Here is a 19,361-nt window from a genome sequence, read left to right on the forward strand (position 1 = left end):
TGCATCTTTAAACTGTTTTGTCATAATAGTGTTCTATAAAACATTAAGCAAATTTCCATAAGGAAAACATTTCCTCCAAAAATTTGACCAAATGACACAATATCACTAGCTACATATGTCCCTATCACCATTAATTAATATGCTGAAAATTTCAACATCTTCACTTCACAAGGGTTCTGAAAAATTTGCAATTATAACTCCCCCTAAATCAAAATACCTTTTCTCTTTAATTTTTAGAAGAACCATTTGAACCACTCTGAGGTACAAATCCATCCTTTACCTCACCTTCTTCCTTCTTCCAAATTTTGTCCACCTCCTTCTTCATCTTAACTAGATCAACCTTCTTCTGTTGAACAAAAGATCTGACATTCTTTCCTTTACAAAACCTAACAATGTCTTTGTTTATTGCAATTATAACATGTAGTACCATGTTATAGATCATTTCCGCTTCTTCTCATATTAGATTTACAACCAATAGCCTTATGACCAAACTTGTTGCATGTGTAACAATAACCATAGAAGGATTGAACAATCATAGCATTGTTCTTATTCATGAAACCATTGCTCATCACTTTACTTTTTCATTTACTAGGCTTATGACCAAAATTATTGCCAGTATAACACTGGCCATTAAATGGTTGAGACCTTGGAGGCCTAAATGAACTCATGCTTATTCTACTCCTACATTCAACAAATTTATGTCCAATCTTATTGCAAGAAAAACAATTACCATTGAAGGATTGAGTACACATGGTTTGAGCAGTTTGGTTTGGAGCCAACTTTCTAAAGTTCTTATTATGGACTTGAGTGAAATTGTTCTTATCTGCTTCTGTCTTTTTAGATTCATCTTTTCCTTTCTCATTGTTGACATTAGTCTTAGGACTTTTTCCCTTCTCAAAACAAAACCACCTTTGTCTTTTATTGGTTTCCGATAATTGATCACCTCATCAAGGAGCTCACTACTACCTTCGAGTTTCACACCTTTCTTTATTTGTCTTTTTACATCCTCCAATTCTTTTCTCAAAGCAACAATCTCTTCCTCAAGCTTGGTGCATTCAACAAATTTATCATGAAGCTTGGTCTCTAAAAAATCAGCAATCTTCTTGCCTTCTCCAACTTGAATCTTTAGGTGCCTTCTTTGAGTTTATCATCACATTCTTTGCTTCCTTCATTTTTAGACTTCATTTTGATAATTCCATCTTTTTCTATTCTAAGTTTGTCTTTGCATCCCTTGCTTTCTTCAATCCAAGCTTTCAGTTTGACAATCATTCTTTTTGCCTTATTGAACTTAGTCATGTATTCTTCACACTCTTCTCTTGCAATATCCAGGTCATCAAGAGTATACTAGAGTTCTCCTTCATTGTCCATTTCACAATCATTAGGATCAATATCCCGAATAATTTCATTATTCAACATTGTTCTCTATGTTCAAATGTAGGATATACCTCAGTTGTTAGACCGTTATCTTAGAAACCTTTCTCTGATACCAATTGATGAACACACTTGGATACTAGAGGGGAAGGGGGGTGAATCAACATTAAAACTTAAGCACTCATTAGTCATTCAACCATTAAATTAGATCTACTAAGGCAACCATTAATCTTTAGGTGCCTTCTTTGAGTTTATCATCACATTCTTTGCTTCCTTCATTTTTAGACTTTTGTTTGATAATTCCATCTTTTGTTATTCTAAGTTTTTCTTTGCATCCCTTGTTTTCTTCAATCCAAGCTTTCAATTGGACAATTATTCTTTTTGCCTTATTGAACCTAGTCATGTATTCTTCACACTCTTCTCTTGCAATATCCAGGTCATCAAGAGTATACTAGAGTTCTCCTTCAATGTCTATTTCACAATCATTAGGATCAATATCCTGAATAATTTCACTATTCAACATTGTTCTCTATGTTCAAATGTAGGATATACCTCAGTTGTTAGACCGTTATCTTAGAAACCTTGCTCTGATACCAATTGATGAACACACTTGGATACTAGAGGGGAAGGGGGGTGAATCAACATTAAAACTTAAGCATCCATTAATCATTCAACCATTAAATTAGATCTACTAAAAGAAAGAATAGAAACAAAGTATGCACCACACAATAACACGAATATTTTTACATGGGAAACACAAGGAAGAAAAAACCATAATGAAAGTTAACACACACTATATGAAACATATATTACAACACACTTTTACATCAATGAAACATGTGACCCAATATAGGTTGGCTCCAAACATATGTATCACACACCAAAATTGGATTGCGAATCAACCCAAAGCATAGCTAAAATTTAAACACATCTTCTCACATCCCTCAAAGCAATCAAAATAGGTCAGGATCAACCACTAATGAAGGAAATCACACTATCGGCTCAAATATCAAGACCACTATCAAAATTGTTAACTTTTTGCCTTTACATAATTAGAGAGAAACCAAAATCATCATGTGAACCAATATGAAAGCAATACAAACCATCTACATCCTCTCTATAATAACATTCTAAAGAAATCAATCATTAGATGCATGCACAAAAGAATGAACTCACTGAACTGATAGAAACAAGACAACCTAGTCAGTCTATGACACTTCAAAACATAATATATAGCACCGCAGAACACCAATTCACCTAAAACTCATTTCATTGCATCCTTGTACCATCTTTGGCATGTTCCCAAAACTGCAAGACCATACCAATCACTGTCGAAGAATGTAGAACATTCTCATGAGTTAATTGGTACTCATTACACTATTAAATTGTAATTTAGAAAATAAACCCTTATAACTCTTGCTACACAAATGCGTATGACATGAAATTCAATAAGTATGCACCTTACACATTACCGAGCTTAACTCCTAAACCACACAAGCAAAACATGCAATGTGATAGAAAGCAGAGCAAAATACCAAGACTCAAACATAGGAAAATATATTGTTCATCACTTAAACAAGTTTCCTTAACAACATAAGTATGAAACCAAACTTCAACATCACTCAACAACTCCTTAAGTATGTAGCCAACAACTATGGAATTGCATCCCATGACAAAGGTATAAAGCACATGTAACAATATGCTACCATAAATTTGCCAATCATTCAAATTGATATTTTGTCATGGACACATTTGATGAACTTCCAGGTTGTCATCAATCATGTTGATAAAGTCAAAACTTGAATCAAACCTTCTTTGTCAAGTGTGTTGGGTGAATATTTTGTCACAAATAAGACTTTGTGCTTTTTGATGTAAAAGTTGACTCAAGGAAATAAAGATAGCAATCCGCTTGTTTCCAAACTTTGTGTTGGGCCAAAGATTGTGATTGTGATCAGAATTATTCTTATGTCTAGTTCTCATAATCATTTCTTATGTACTTGAATCTTTTTGGTAAAATTGTGAATGCTTATGAAAGAGCTTTCTACTTGTGTGAAATAGACTTTGTGCTATTTACATATTTGGGAAATCTTCTGACGGTTAAGTGATTACGTGGGAAGCTTTGTATTGCTACTGATTACTTCTAGTTTTTAGGAATCATTGATAACATTTTGGAGACTTTGAGCTACAAGTTGTGATTGAAATTGTAATTATGGTAGCTAGTGTAGTTACATTCAAGTAAGACTTTGAGCTTACATGATTATGAAGATATCGAATAATCATTGTAATACATTTGTTAATTGTAAAGTTTAGTAGTTGTAAGAAATATCACCAAGTGAAGGGAGAATACATTAATTATGAAAAAAGAGAATTACATGCCCTAAGCTTACACCCAAATTTTTGATTTGCATAAGTTGTTGTAATACCAAAATTCCAATAGGGAACCTCCCCTTGATGAGAGGAAAGACTTTGTCTTATCATAGCTGTGTGTGAAACATATATTTTGTCATTGGTATGCTAGTGACAAAATATTCACCCAACAGTTTTTTGGCAACTCTGTTGGGGATACGATATGTATCCAAAAGCCTCATGCTTTTGGTTGAAGTATACAAGTATCCTATTCATTGTAATTCCTTTCCTTATAATTTATCAAACTTTCACCAAGGATATGTAAAATGGCTGCTCAAGGTCCTTGGGGGAATGCTTTTGGTCCGTTGAATCTGACTCTACCCTTACATGTTCTTCTTGATGGTGCGTAGAAGAACTTTCCCAAGTTTTTGGGTGATGGTGCTCAACATCCTGATGAACACATCACTGCATTTTATATTGCGTGTGGTGTTTTATGAGTTGAGAAGGAAGATGTATCTGTAAGGTTATTTATTGAAACCTTACAAGGTGTAGCTGCTGATTGGTTTTACCATTTGCCAAATAATTCTTTCACAGATTGGGCTAGCCTCAAAACAAGATTTGAGGCAAGGTTCAAACCTGTAGAAGATGAGCATGCTCTTGGCACAATTGACTCAAATGAATAAGGAACCGCAAGAGCCCATGCATGAATTTGTTGCTAAATTCAACAAGCTACATAACCGCATCCTGATTGCTTCTCAGCATACCGCTGCAAATTTGAAGTACTTCTTTATCAATGCTCAATCACCTGAGGTGGGTTTCTTGTTGAGAAGAGCAGTTCTGAGAGACCTTGCAACTGCACAAACCTTAGCAGTTGAGGTTGAAGATGATCTTATCCTTGCAGATAAGATAAATATAGAGACAAATGGGTCCAAATAAAACTCTTCTTTGGGATCATGGTCTACCAAGAGAGCAGATACCATGGTGCAGAGGTTGGCTAATGAGTTGCTTGCTCTCAAAAAACAAATAGCTCAAGGTGTATTTTCTTCCCCTTATGAAGGCATTCTTGGGAGGCGATATCCAAATATTGCTCCTAGTTATGTAGCTAGAAATCAAGACAAGCTTCCTTCACCACCAGAAGGGCTCGCACTTGAGGCACCACCAACAAATGCAACAATGGAGGACTCTGAATCTGAACAAAGTGATCTTGCTTGTCTATTCCAAGAGGAGGAAGCATACATAGCTGGCAACTCTCAAATCTGGTTTATGCAGTTCCAGAAAGCTATTGAACAAAAAGAAAAGACCATGCCAAGTACCATGGGGGAGGACAATTGCATCATGAGATGTGAAAAGGTGAACATGTATGAAGATCCCAGTCAAGCTGAAATGAATGCTTTCATGCTCCAAGGTCATGAACTTGGACGTATCTTGCATAAGAGACCTACCCTAGAACTTGATGAAGATCTTTTCATGAGCACTATAGAAGAGTTTTGTTCAAGTCTTGTTGACGATTCTCTTCAATCATAAGTTTGTGAACAACCTACTAAGGAATACAATGCAATCATGTTTTCAATTGAATCACATGAAGAAGATCATTTCGTTCAGCATGCGATTGTTATGGTTGAAAAACCAGTTGTTCAAGTTACATCTAGTAAGAAGGATTCAATATTTGTATGATCAAGAGGATGTCCAATCTGAATCTTGCTTGGTTAGAGGCTAATGGAAAGCTAGAGGTCCCACTTGTACATGAGCTTGAGGATATACTTGAGAAAGAAGCCACAAAATTATATTCAGCCAAGCAAGAGCGGCCTGGTTTCAAAACTCCACTTTGGGGCAGCAACACATATGATTCATCCCAAGAGGAAGGTGGATTTGTTCATCTTTTCTAAGGAGTGTTGCACCAAGTTCTAGTACCCTTGTTCGTGCTCCATCTATACAAAGTTTCTTATGATCATGCAAGGCATTGCAAGCTGCTGAAGAAAGGCAACTATTTTGGAAAGCCCATGAATGGTTTCATTTAGGAAGGTTTCAATTGTCGGTTAGTTTAGGTTAGGTTAGTTTTCTTTTCAATAAGTGCAGTTGCACAAGCTTGAGTCTTGTTTTCAGTCACATCATCCTTCTTGTCATCTATGTCTTTGTCGCCTGACTCTATAGCCCAATGGCTAATTCAACTACACAGTCCAACTTGACTACAACTCTTTTCCTATATAAGGAGGATTCTTATTTGTAAATATTTATCTTTTATGATGCTTAGCAAAAAAACTTTGCCAAATTTTTGTCTCAAATAAGACTTTGTGCTTTATGATGTAAAAGTTGATTCAAGGAAATAAAGATAGCAATCTGCTTGTTTCCAAACTTTGTGTTGGGCCGAAGATTGTGATTGTGATCAGAATATGTCTAGTTCTCATAATCATTTCTTATGTACTTGAATCTTTTTGGTAAAATTATGAATTCTTATGAAAGAGCTTTCTACCTGCGTGAAATAGACTGTGCTATTTACATATTTGGGAAATCTTCTGACAGTTAAGTGATTACGTAGGAAGATTTGTATTGCTACTGATTACTTGTAGTTTTTAGGAACCATTGATCACGTTTTGGAGACTTTGAGCTACAAGTCATGATTGAAATTCTATTGGAAACTTTGAGATAAATGTAAAAAAAAAAGCAAATGTGCATGAGCAATGTGGATAGAAAGGTTTTCAAATATTGAAATCAAGAGAGTAGAATTGGGCAAAAAGTTACTGAAAAAAGGATCGATAGTTGATAGTGGCAAAAATAACAATAAGATTCAAGTCTGTTGGCCCCCTATTTGTTATTGGTGTGGCCTCCTCTGGCCTTGAGGCTTCTCCTCATGTTGCTCCTGTTCTGCAACAATGGTTTTCTCCTAGAGAATCCACTCCAAATGTTGTTCTAAAGCAACAATTTTCTCCAACTGCAGATAGAAACTTTGAGGGGATTTCCTTGCTTGATCCATCTTCCAATGATGTTCCTAATAGTATTGTCTGGATTGTTTTTTGTCGCAAGTGGAAAGGTAAGACTTCGCCCTCCCCCAAACTCTTCCGTGTCGAGTTTTGGGTGATTCTCCCTACTCTTGAGTCAGGTTCTTTTGGGTTGTTGTTGGTTTGACATGCCTTTAATTGTGGTCTTCTAACTTGCTATTAAAGACCTATCTGAATTGAGCTTGTTTAGGGTCAACGCCCTTGTTTTGTTGCCTTTCGTTTTTTGTCGCCTATGGACTATTTGTACACAAGGCCAACACCCTTGTTTTGTTGCCTTTATTTTTTTTTTGCCTATGAGCTATTTGTACACAAGGCCAACACCCTTGTTTTGTTGCTTATTTTAATAAAAAACAATAGGATTCAAAAGGACACCTTTAGTGTACAATGCAATTCAACAACTATACCTATCCTTTTGTTGCAATTCAACATCTATAGCTTTAGTGTAGTTGTGATTCTAGTGTTGTACAATGTAATTCAACATCTATAGGTATCCTAGTGATGAACATTTTAGTTTAGTGTACATGTCAATCCTTTTGCATTGCAAAACATCCTTCGTCTATTAAGAGTTGATGTTTCATCATATCAAGTGGCCAACACATTGTTGTCAAATCTTGTAGATGTTAAATTGCATTGTACAACACTAGAATCACAACTTCAAGAATCTATGCATGATTCAACTCAAAGTACTTGTAATGATTTAGTTGTACCATTGGTGAGTAATCAAGTGTGATGAAATAGAAGATGGATCATCTTACCTCATTGCCAAGACAATTGTCATGGCTAGTGGAGAGAGCTATGAATTTGGGTATTGATTTACATTAGCATTAAGAACAAGACATGTTTATATTCCCATCTTCACCACCAACATTGATTGTACTTGATATGGTACATTACTATGATGAATGTGGAGATGTAGATGGTGTAAGTAATAGAAAGTTCGACCAAGATGCTAAGGCTCTTTGCAAGGAAGAAGAATACAAAATTGATGCACAATCAAACCATACATTAGATTTCCAAACCAATTCAACTATCAATAAATTCCTTAAGCTTCTTGTGCACATTATCATCGAAAGAACGAGGAATACAGACAATAATGGAATTTATTTGAGTCAAGAATAGTAGTTGTTAACAACATATGAATATATGAGCCTTTTAATGTAGTAGGCGGGAAGAAATAAAGAACTGGAGAAGTTGAAAGTCCAAAAGAGAACATATTTCTTATTATATTCTAACTAAAACAGTTGGATTTTCAAGTTGAATGCTTGAGAGTTTTTGTTTCCTTAACTTTGTACAAAAAAGATTCAAAAGACTCCAAATTTCAAAGCTATTGTTCAATGATATTTTTTCTTCTTTGTAGATCAAGAACAAACCTCAATGAGGACCTATCATGGCACAACATTATTGAAGACGCCCATGTGTCCACAAAAAAGAGTTGGATTCCTAGTAGATGAAGAAGCTCATGTTCATGTCAAGAGCATTATGGAACTTGTCTAGACAATAGTTTAGGTTACTACACTTGAACAATGAAGGATACAACATTGTTAGAATGAGAATGGCTGAAAGAGGACATGGAGGGAGCTCTTCAAGATGTTAAGGATAATGAGATGTCCACAAAGTCCCAACAACCAATTCCACCAACTAGTTAGGTGGGATAACCTCCATGTCAAAGAAACCTCTCCCAATCGTGTTGACAACTAATAAAGAAGGTTAAGGAAGAGAGAGCCCTAATATGCCAAACTAGATTGAACCCATTTAAGGATGGGCTACTTGGTAAGTGTTGGTAGATTGAGTTTAAAAAGACACTATCCTGAACTCACCTTGAGGATAACTGAAGGCTTTGATACAAACATTCACTAAACCTTAGACTTATTGTTGTCTCTAATTTCCACATGGCATTCTTGGAAGTGTGATGCAAAACCATATAGAGCTTAATGAATTTGGAATTGTGTTGAGACTGGTATTCAAACAAGGAGAAATAGTGCTATGACAATGTTGGGAAAACAGGTAGCATGCATGTGTCTTATGTCATTTTGAAGAGTTTAGAATAGATATCCATTTTGTGTTGTGTTAATGCTATTGGACATAAAATACTAGGTTTATATTTGTTTTAAGGGTAAAAGGAAGCTAAAAATTTACATTATTGAGCTACAAAATAGGTGCTTGCATGACAACCCTACTACATGCATGGATGATCAAAGAACTATGTATGAATTAATTGAACCACTTTTCATAGTTAGTTCTAGGTGGTGTCATCCACAAATGGGCACTCATTGATTTTTGATGGCAATGTCATTGTTATAACTATTCAAGATGCAAGAATGTTGGGTATTGATTTGCTTACATCACTAATGCACACATCCCATAAATTATAGGCCTTAAATGTGTGTGTGTTTTGACATTTAAATCATACTTCAAATGTGCATGAGCAGTGTGGCTAGAAAGGTTTTCAAACATTGAAATCAAGAGAATAGAATAGGGCAAAAAGTTTCTAAAAATAGCATTGATAGTTGATAGTGGCAAAAATAACAATAGGATTCAAGTTTGTTGGCCCCTTGTTTTTAATTGGTGTGTCCTCATCTAGCCTTGGGGCTTCTACTCCTATTGCTCCTATTCGGTAGCAACAATTCGCTCTTGGAGAATCCACTCCAAATGTTGTTCAACAACAAAAGTTAGCTCCGGCTGTGGACATAAACTTTGAGGGGATTTACTTGCTCGATCCTTCTTGCAACGATGTTCCTAATAATAGTATTGCTTGTACCATTGTTTGGTGCTTGTTTGACATGCTTTTAATAGTGGCCTTCTGACTTGTTGTTAAAGGCCTGTCTGACCTGAGCTTGTTTAGGGGTAGCACCCTTGTTTTGTTGCCTTTTTTTTCCACCTACGAGCTATTTGTACACAAGGCCAACACCCTTGTTTTGTTTCTTATTTTAATAAAAAACAATAGGATTCAAAAGAAAACCTTTAGTGTACAATGAAATTCAACAACTATACCTATCCTTTTGTTGTGATTCTATGCCTATCCTTTTGTCACAATTCAACATCTATACCTTTAGCGTAGTTGTGATTCTAGTGTTGTACAATGCAATTCAACATCTATAGGTATCCTAGTGATGAACATTTTAGTTTAGTGTACATGTCAATGCTTTTGTAGTGCAAAACATCCTTAGTCTATTAAGAGTTGATGTTTCACCATATCAAGTGGTCAACACATTGTTGTCAAATCATGTAGATTTTGAATTGCATTGCGGAACACTAGAATCACAACTTCAAGAAGCTATGCTCAGTTCACCTCAAAGTAATTTTAATGATTTAGTTGTACCATTGGTGAGTGATCAAGTGTGATGAAATAGAAGATGGACCATCTTACCTCACAACCAACCCAATTGTCATGGCTAGTGGAGAGAGCTATGAATTTGGGTATTGATTTACATTAGCATTAAGAACAAGACATGTTCATATTCCCATCTCCACAACCATCATTGATTGTACTTGAAATGGTACATTACTATGGTGAATGTGGAGATGTAGATGGTGGAAGTAATAAAAAGTTCAACCAAAATGCTAAGGCTCTTTGCAAGGAAGGAGAATACAAAATTGATGCATAATCAAACCATACATTAGATTTCCAACCCAATTCAACCATCAACAAATTTCTTAAGCTTCTTGAATGTAGACAACAATGGAATTTATTTGAGTCAAGAATTGTAGTTGTTATCAACATATGACTATATGAGCCTTTTAATGTATTGGGAGGGAAGAAAGAAATAACTAGAGAAGTTATAAGTCCAAAAGAGAACATGTTGTGGATAGAAAGGTAGCGTGTGTTGTGGAAAGAGAATTAAAGGAGAAAGATAATTTGGATAGGGAAATATGTCAATCAAGAAGTAGTAGAAAATTTTATAAAGACAATAAAGTGAAAATAATAAAAGAGAAAGAGCCCACACATGTAGCAGAGTTGGGTTGAGCCATGGGTTTGCTTCCCATTGGTCTTGGGTTCAACTCTGAGGCTCAGGTTCACTCGATGCACATGCTTTGTAGGTAGTTGCATACATCCCTAGAGTACTAGTCTTGCCTCATTTCACCCCTTCCTAGCCCCAACTTGACAGTAAGTATGCCCAAGGTAAGGTAGGTTGGGTTGCAAGGATACCTCTAGAGTTGAAAAAAGGAAAAAGAAAAAGAAAAAACAAAAGGATCAAGAGAGGATTCAAAGGGAGAAAGATATAAGGGAAAAAGAGAAAGAGGTGGCAAGGGGGGATTAACAGAGACAAATGCATCTACGTGATCCACTTAATCCCTTACTAGAAAATCATGCATTGTTTTGAAATATGTTGAACATTAATGTCCCTCAATATTTTGTTGCTATGAATTACTTAGGTTAGATCCCATCCCATGTAAGTTGCACTCCAATACCTACTCATGCAACTACCACTCCAATTTCAACAAGGAATGAGAACATGACTAGGAAAACACTCTTAGGTTGCTAAGCATTTATGTCTGTCACATCACCTCCATAATCTTTTGTCTCATGGTTTGTGTGAGGTTGGGAACAACAATCATAGAAATGACATTGAAGTTGCAACCTATAGGCTCTTTTTTGTTCATTGTATCTTGAGGATTACATATCTCTATTATAAATATAAGTATATAATGCTTCAAATTTCTAATAAAAGGGGTTTCTCATTTACATTTGCCATATAGAAATGAAATGATTTTTATTTAGACGTATGTTCAATTTCTTAAAAGTAATTGTATTCATTTCACTTATGTGGAAGAATTTTGCCACTTATATGTTGATGACAATTTGAGTGGGTAAATTTTTTGCCATTTGGTTGGGTGATTGAAGGTAGATTGGGACCACCCTTGGTCAGTGCATGGTAGATGAATGGTATGTGTTTGCAATGTCGAATGGTGATCAGGCAAAGTACCACCACTCTCACCCACTTCCTAACATTTAACATGTGTTATCTATTCTTTACCTCCTAATCAACCACAACAACTTTGGGTTTCTTCCCATTTACTTGTATGGGATGACGCCGACCTTCAAAGCATTTGGAATTTTAATGCTTTAAAACCTCACTTTTCTCTCATTGACACCCCACTATTGAGATACTCTTGATAATTCATTTCAATATAGGCACCAAAACATGTTTGCCTTTGCTCTATATTCACTAAGGGATTCACAAAAGAAATGGTCACTAATGTTTGGTCCTTTCTCGGTGCTGTTGTTTAAAGTCATCATTTGTATTAGTTCTTTCTAGTGTGAAACTGCATTGGGGAGACTTGATTTTCCAAAAGCATTTATAGTGTTAATCTGTTTGAAATGTAGACTACAACATAGCTTAACACAAAATACCTTTGGGAAACCAAGTATTCCAAATGCTACCACCTGATATTAGGTTAGATTTATTATGATGTAAATGTTGTCGACACTATTGCGTAAATGTCTCTATGATGTAAATATTGTTAATTTGAGACATTGACTGATTTGATTGAATGCTTGTTTGGGTTGAAGCTTTACATTTTTGTCCTCTTGTTTGGGCTAATCAATTATGTGAGATGAATGAATGGATTTGATAGATGTAGGAATAATTGAATTTGCTAATATGTTTGACAATAGATTGATATATAACCTCTCGTTTTGATTGCTTGATTGGTGAGCCTCACACCTTTTAGTGTGTTTATAGAAACTATGCATGGAGCAATTGATTTGTACTAGCACAATTAAATGGGAAGGGACACATAGTGAATGAGGGTGGTTGGGAGGGAAATAAGACATACATAAAGTTACATTACACTAGCTACAACATTTACATAATATATAATGTATAAGCATTAATAGTATAACAAAAAACCTCAGATATGCACTTACAATACAATAGCTACAAGATTTACATCTTATAGAAAAAATATGCATTAATAGTTTAGAATAGATAACGACATATACATAAAATATAGATATTTACAAAACAATATTTACATCATATAGAAGAGAGATACATTTACAATATAACATTTACTTCATATAAAAGAGAGACATTTACAACACATTGTTTACAACATTTACATCATATAGAATAGATATGCATTTACAAAATAGTGGCAACAATATTTACATCATGTAGAAGACAAAGACATTTATAGAACAATGGCTACAACATTTACATCATATAGAACAAATAGGCATTTACATTGTAACTAAAGATTGCATATATGTACTTATTTTAAGACCTTGTTAGTTAGGATAGCAGTAGTGAAGTGCAAGAAATAAGTTTGCGGGAGAGACAATATAGAGGCTGAGAGAGAGATGTAGCTGCAAATAGTATCCCATCATTTTTTTGAATAGATTGATAGTTGGAAGAAAAAGTTTAAAAAATTGTTATTAGGGCATGTTTGTCAAATGTAAATGCAGCTTCTTCTCCTGTTTAGGGTTACAAGAATAAATATTGTGTTTTGGTTTATGTGATTGACCACAAAACACAAAAGATAATATATAGATTTTTTTTTAGAAAATATACATGTGCACTATATAATTGAAAAACACAAATTATCTTAGTGGAACACGACTATAATAGGTGCAAGTTCTAAATGGATTTTGACATAAATAGATATTGCTCATACATGATTTGAAGTTACAATTGTATTCTAAATTTGATAATGCCTTCTCCAAATCATCGATAAGAAACTGATGGAACAATGTGAATGATATCAATTTACAAGGCAAAAAATGGATTTGGTTTATATAATAGTCGATAAATTTAAGAATAAAAATGATCACGAAAAATCAATATTGTTGTCATCTAAGAAAACTCAACTCATTAGACATTAAAAATTACCCCCTGCCTAAACTAAAATTGGACTCATAGACATAAATTGGGAGGGCTACAACAATGTTAGAATCTAATTAATTTCTTTGAAAGGATGGTTCATTGTGATCAACTTTAAGGCATTTGTTCTTGTGAAGGGATTTTATGAAATAACTTTAAAATCACAACACTATACTAATAAACAAAGATTTGACAACATCTCCGAAAACAGCAGATTATTAATTTAAGATACATTAAAGAAAAACAATAGACAAACCACTCTGCGTTTGCCGGGAGACGAACCCGGGTCTATTGCTTGGAAGGCAATTATCCTAACCGTTGAACTACAAACGCAGGCAATTTTTCTACAATTATTTATCTGGCTATATTTTATGCATACAGTAATAGGAAACGCATGCTCCTCATCAATAATAGTCAAATGTAGAATGGATGTAGTGTTCATCAAATATAAACTTTTTAATGTAATTTACTTACAGCTTGTCTGGGTGGTGTAGTTGGTTATCACGTTAGTCTTACACACTAAAGGTCCGCAGTTCGAACCTGGGCTCAGACAATTCCATTAAATGCTTTTTTCAACTAGTAACCTTGGAATTTTTAGTGGAAAGTTCAGTTTTAGCGTAATATTAATAAAAATCCAAATCAGCAAGTTTTTATCGCAACTCATCTTGTTATTTAATAAATAATTTTAGTTTTAAAAACGTAATTGCAAATCATTGTGGGCCCATAACCCACAGGTCCCAGGATCGAAACCTGGCTCTGATAAAATGATAGTTCAGTGGAGTCTTCCGTTATAATCTTTTGAAATGCATTTTTTGGGAGGCGAAGACTGAAGACTAGCCCTGTGCGATTCTTTGACTAGTTAAAAAAGCACAATATACAAGGTTGAATTACATTCATATACAACAAATATGGAAAGGAGAAGAGTGCTTATGAGGAGTTTTAGTCCATGTTTAATAGCAACAATAATATCAATTAATTAAATGGATATAAAAAAAAAAAATCATTTTTTCTTGACGGAAAATTATATACGGTTGTATCCAAAATTGTCATCTTAAAAATATTTCTTATAGAAACGTTAGATAGACTTTGTGGAGAAGTGTTATATACTATTTTTTTCAAGAGAATTGGAGGTGATTTTTAAATTTGCATTCTATATTTTTAAATTTGGTTAATTTGTATAGTTTTGTTCATGACATCTACAAGTAGAATTGTCTTCTTTCTTTCATGATCTAATAATAACGTCAAATTAGTTATAGATTACTTAATATTATAACAAGGTTTGTTATAATTATTTTTCTTTTAAATAATTATATATATATTTTATTTCTTAAAGCTAATAAATTATAAAAGTATTTCAAAATATATTAGATTTTTTTTCTATAGAATTAAGTTTTAATATAATATTTAAATATATTTATTTAGAAATCACTAAGAGATATTAGTTTCAAGGTATTTAGATTAGATTTGTAATATAGATTAGATAGATATCTCTATTGGGAAATTCCTTATGCACTTTGGAAAAATAGGAATATTAAACATTTTCTGAAGTTGTGGCTCATCTCAAAGTGAGTTGTGCACTTTGGGATGTGATATTTTTCTTATGTGATTGTTGTAACATTAAAAAGATAGTTAATATGAGGTACAATGAAAAAATATATTTCATATTGGGGCCATGGTTTAGTGTGCACATGACTTGATATTCTCATGATTTAATGTAGAAGACACATTGGACAAATGCATTGAATGTGAGAGACATTGGGAAAATGTGTTTAATTATTAGATGTCTTGTTAAGGAACTTAAATGTAGAATCATGCGAGACAAAACATCTTGTATGCTTGGGTAGGAAAGAGAATTTGGGTTGCCTTGGAGGTTGTAATGAGCCTTGATCTCTGTGTCAAAAATTAAGTGGCCTCTTTGAAGATGTACTGGGATGTATTGCTTAGTGCATAAACATACAAGGATGAGTTGAATGCTGAGGAGACTCTAAGGAGCATGGAGTTGAAAGCATGGATCTCATTTTCTCCTGGACTGCTCTCATGAGGAATGAAATGTCAATTGCTCACTACTACTAAAGAAGCTAATATATTAAAAGGTTTCCTCTTGGATCGACAATATTGATCTCTTATGAAGAGTTGGAGCCTAATATTGTATTATAATTATTTGATTTCTAAGAATACATTGGTTTGTGTTTTGGAGATTGAGGGTTTTTATTAAATTTTTTTTTCTAAGGAATCTCTCTCTCATGTTTTTGATTCGGTAAAATAGGCTTTGAAGGGGCCTTAAAGCCCTTTACATCAAAATGTTGCCAACAAGATTGAAATAAACTAAGACCAGTAGCTAACCATCGACAACAACAAAAAACCAGATACATGACAACAAACAAGACATGGACAAAAACCAAGCCAACCTATTATAATTCCTTCAAAATTTTAGTAGCTTCCAGGTTCTTGTGGATAATCCGGTCATGCACAACCATAACCTCTTTGATAACTTGAGAGTGGTCATCCACAATTTCAATTGGCTTCAAGTCCTAGTTGAGGGTCCCTACATCTTAGAAGTGTTGAACACACCACATGACTAAGAGTGGAGTGAATCGGTCCATATCTTAAAACAACTTACTTATAATCCTTTAAACTTCAAACCATAATTAACTTATCTCTACAATTATGAAACATGAAAGCACAAAGCACAACACATGCAAGAACACCAAATTTATGTGGAAAAGGGGAAAAACCATAGTGAGAATCATACTCAACATATGAATAAATCATTGAAATATTTGAGGTTTAAGGCCAAGGAGCTCAATGCACTTGATTTGACTTGCAAAGCTAAGGCACACAACCTTAGGGAAAGATATAAGGAACTTGCAATACTGAGAAGCATAACCTCAGGGCAAGATACAAAGAACTTCACAGGTTGCCAAAGGACTAACCATCATTTGGTAGGTACAGGGAAATAATGAATTATAATGAACAAGATCTCTTGATCATGAAATTGTCCTTGAACTAATGTGTCAAGTGAACAATATCATGACAAACCTCTCTGACTTCATTCACTATCTCAACATACTATCACACTGAAGACATGATCATCAAAGCTCGTCACAAACTAAAATTCACACTTTTTTAGCTTGCACACCATTCATATCCAATTAAAAAAAATGACTTGCTCAACTCACACATTTGCACTTCCATTTATAATAGGTTATACATTAAAATTTTCAACTAGGTTGGCCATAAACAAAGTATACATGTTTTACATAAAGTTGGCCACTTTGACCAAAAATATACAATGTAGTCCACTCTAAGAGATAAAGGGGACCCAAATACATCACAACACATCTTCCTAAGTTAGTTCCAATGAACCACACACGCTAACACTTCCTCCAAAGTCAACATCAAATGTAACGTAGATAAAAACAATGAAACATGTGTTGGAATTTTTATGATGTTGTGATTGTCATTGATATACACACACTTGTTTTATGATCACTTCCTTATGTATGAGTTATGCTCAACTGGTAATTGTTCCAATCGGTATTATGTATTATAGTCTTTAGACTATCGGTGTTTTGCAAAAGGTGTTTACCGATCACAAATTGACTGAAGAACCAAAGCGGTATGAAGACCTCAAGCGGTTCGAGGATCCCAAAGCGGTACGAAGGAACAAAGCGGTAGTTAACATTTTTCCAGTCTTCATTGTGACAACTGGTAATTGGTAAAATGTATGAACCGGTAATCGGTAATGAACCGGTATTACTCTCTGATGAGTTACCAACTGATATCTCTATGATGAGTTATCATCCACCGACACTTTGGCAATGATTTTGTGTCGTGTTACCAAATGTGTCTAGATGCACTGAACCTAGGAACTTGTAATGTAATCCTATTGGACCGACATGAAATCAGATTCCTTTAGAAGGACATCATGTCTAGGGTTTTAGTAGTTGAAAAGGGTTTTAGTAGTGGATGAGGGTTTTGTATGTGCGGATATAGAGGAGAAGATTAGGTCTGTGTCAAAAAATAGAGTGTGGAGATATTGAAGACTGAAATAATGCAAAATGTGCATTAATAATGAGCTATCAAGGATCTAACCAAGCATACTATGCTAGTACCTAGATCATCTACTTGTTGATTACTCATATCTTTGACAAGTCTAAAACCCTTAACCGAGTAGGTCCAACAAAGCCTTTGTAAATCCTCTAACAAGGTGGTTCACAACTGTGAATCTGAAATCCTCTCACAAGGTAGTCTTTAACAAGACTTATCTCCTAACAGAGATCTAGATTCCTAACATGATCCATTCTGGTGAAGAACATTGTATGACCTTAACCGTTCTGGTTTCTATTCTGTAGATAGTTACTTGTGAGTTTCTTCTCACCATGGTTTTTCCCATTTGGGTTTCCATGTCAAAACCTCTTGTATTATGGTGATTGTGCTCTTGTAGGTGAATTCTTTATTTGTTGTTTGGTTTGCATTTTTCTTAACCGGTTTGTTAGTAAATTTGTTATACTGGTTAACTGCTCAATTGTTTAAGAGTTTAAGTTCAACAATTTTTGGTATACTAATTCACCCCCCCCTCTTAGTATTCATCAATTGGTATTAGAGCCAACCTTTCTATAAGTTTAACCACTTGGAAGGAGATATGAGGGAATACACTGTGAGGGAACTTACTCATCATCTCACTCAGACTGAGAAAGCCTTTGATGAACTCAAAGTCAAATATAAGGCCTCTCTGGAAAAAAGAAAAGAGCATGCTGAGAAACTGATGGAGCTTACTGAAAATAGTTCTTTTGATGAAGCAGACATGGAAGCCCTAGTTGAAGAAGTTGAAAAACTGAATGAATCTAATGCCAACCTGAGAAGGGAATTGGAAGGACTGACTATCAGAATGTGTCAAGAGCTTGAGAACTGGAGGAAAGCTAAAGATCTGGTAAAAGACAAAGATCATGAGATCTCCAAGATGAAGCAAGAAATCAATACCCTTACTGCTCATCTCCAAGAGAGTAAAGTGGAAAAAGAAGAAATGCAAGGTGAACTAAACATGGCTATTTCTGAGAATGCAACCTTGAAGGAATCCAATGCTGTTACTTCCAAGGAACTCACCGAGTCAAAGGAAATACTTGCCAAATTCAATAAGAGTACTGTTAAGCTAGAACAAAAGCTTGAATCAGCAAAACCGGTAAAGAATACCACTGGACTTGGTTTTTCCGGTTATGAGGAAGGTGAAACCTCTGGAACAAAAGATGGAGAATCAAAGAAGCAACCGACATCAAGGGATAAAGGTAAGCAAAAGTTTAAACCTGTTTGCTTTAATTGTCTTAAGGAAGGACATACTGCTAATGTGTGTAAAAATAAGGCCTACAATAATTTTCCTTATTTTCTAAACAATAAGCCTAGATCCAATACATTCAATGGAAACTGTTATGCATGCAACAAGTTTGGGCATAGAGCATTTGAATGCAGGTCTATTATGCACAACACTAGGAGATATCCTCAAAGGACTCAAGGATTTTTTCCTGAATCCTCTGTGAACTAGAATCCAAACCGGTATAATACCTATGACCATCAGTCAGGTGGTGGTGGCTATCAAGCGACAACCGGTTGGAGAGAAACCTGTTTGATTTGCCATGGTAGCGGTCACACTGCTGCAACATGCAGAAGGAAGAATGGTAGAATGAGCAATGTGTTGGCATTTGTGTTGAGTATGTTGACATGATGATATTATGTTGTCATTGATGTCAATATGTTGGAGAGTGAACCGACAATATGCTGAAAAGTGAACCGGTACAATGTGGTAAACCAGTATATGTGCAAAGAAGTG

The 19,361-nt window shown here is 34.8% G+C and overlaps 2 non-coding genes across 2 annotated transcripts; one reads left to right on the forward strand and one right to left on the reverse strand.

The window, feature by feature from the left end:
• Positions 1-13,798: 13,798 nt before the first annotated feature.
• TRNAG-UCC (transfer RNA glycine (anticodon UCC)) lies at positions 13,799-13,870 on the reverse strand. The gene has a single exon. It is a non-coding gene; the product is annotated as a tRNA-Gly (tRNA).
• Positions 13,871-14,016: 146 nt separating this feature from the next.
• On the forward strand, positions 14,017-14,090 carry TRNAV-UAC (transfer RNA valine (anticodon UAC)). Its single transcript has one exon. It is a non-coding gene; the product is annotated as a tRNA-Val (tRNA).
• The last annotated feature ends 5,271 nt before the right edge of the window (positions 14,091-19,361 follow it).

The sequence above is a fragment of the Cryptomeria japonica genome, chromosome 3 (genome assembly GCF_030272615.1).
Source record: "Cryptomeria japonica chromosome 3, Sugi_1.0, whole genome shotgun sequence".
In the NCBI taxonomy this organism is placed as follows: Eukaryota; Viridiplantae; Streptophyta; class Pinopsida; order Cupressales; family Cupressaceae; genus Cryptomeria; species Cryptomeria japonica.